The sequence below is a fragment of the Vigna radiata genome, chromosome 8, assembly GCF_000741045.1.
Source record: "Vigna radiata var. radiata cultivar VC1973A chromosome 8, Vradiata_ver6, whole genome shotgun sequence".
In the NCBI taxonomy this organism is placed as follows: Eukaryota; Viridiplantae; Streptophyta; class Magnoliopsida; order Fabales; family Fabaceae; genus Vigna; species Vigna radiata.
The window spans coordinates 218,778-220,444 of record NC_028358.1 but is presented as its reverse complement, the minus strand read 5'-3'; positions in this window follow the sequence as shown (position 1 = coordinate 220,444).

The window sequence follows — 1,667 nt, the reverse complement described above, 5'->3', positions numbered from 1 at the left end:
ATTTTATGTTTTTAATTTTTATAGAAACAATTCTTAGATTCTCAGTTTTAATAATTTTTTTATGGTTTTAGTTTCTAATAAAATTTTTAATTTTACAAAATTATGATTCCCATTTCAATTATTCATATATTGTAAGATATTTATGTAACTTTCTATTACATTAAAAAAATTTGTATAATTTATATATCATAAAAATAGTTGTATATTAAATAAATTTATGTATTTGTAAACCAATTGACGAGAAATTTAATCCTCAAAATAGATTTTATCTAGAAAAATCTCATTTGTTACTTATGATGTAATAACTTGAAAGAGAATAAGAATTATTTTATATATGTGAATATCGTGCTCTTTTTATCTTTTGTAAATTTCACATAATTTTTTTTTATCTTAAAGTATGATTTAAATAAAGTTGCACTATAAATTTTAGTACAAAAAAGGTTAAAAACTTTTTTTTGTCCCAATTTTGGTTCGGAAAATTCGTTTTGGTCCCTGAGTTGAATTTGTGTTCAATTTCGTCCCAAAGAATGAATTTAATGTTCAATTTGGTCCTTTTCAGTAACTCCGTTAAAATTGTTAACGGCAACGAGTCTAGCTCTGCAACTACTAAGTGAGGTGTCAGTTTTTTGCTGACTGGGAATCCTTTCTAGCCGTTACAATTAGGATTTTTTTTAAATTAAATTTTTAATTAATCTGGTAATAAAATTAAAGTTAGGTATTTGGGAGGGAAATTGTGAAAGTTGCGAGATTGAGAAGTGGTTGAATTTGGGAAGAAGAACTTCTGCAACTTGAGAAGAACAAGATTGGCATTCGACACCAGTAACTTGCTTTTNTAATCGGAAGCAAGCATCATTGGGAAATCCTANCTGCGAAATCAGGTTTGATTTCTTGTTCGTTCCTTTTGTAGCATATTAATTTCTAGGTTTTGTTGTTGAAGAGTGTAAAACCCCAAATTTTTTCGTTTCAGTGTTTGNTTTTGGAAAAGTTACAAGTTTTGTAACAATGTTTGAAATTTATATGGGGCATTGTTGTGTAACGGATGATAAGTGATTTTGATAATGTGGTCACATGTTAACAGTAGCATTTCTATAGTGGTCACATGCCCATAACAGTTACTTTTGTAGGGTTGCTTTTGAGATGTCTGAGGAGAGGTTTAATGTTGTGGTCCACCATGGTGGGACCCTAGTATGCCAATATCCTATTGAATATGTTGGTGGGGAAAAGACATATTGGAGTGTGGACCCTGACAGATGGAGTTATTTCGAAGCAATAGATGCTGTTAAAGAATTAGGGTATTTGAATGTGAGAGACATATTTTATTGCATCGATAATATGCTACTTAAGTTGGAGGATGATAAAAGTGCAATGAACATGGTAGGCATTGTCAAACGGTTAGGGGAAGTTAAGCTGTATGTGGTTCACGGTGTGGATGATGAACTAGAGTTGGTTGATATAGAACCAAGTGAACAACAACAAGACCAAGTTCTTTTGCTGTGTCAAGGAAGTTTAGGTAGGGAGGGGTTGAATGATGACGTCCATAATGAGGAGGAGGACATGGATGATGAACAGAGAGAGGTTCATGTGGAGGAAGAAGTTGACGTTGAAGAAGTTCATTTGGAGGAGGAGGACATGGATGATGAACAGAGGGAGGTTCATGTGGAGGAAGA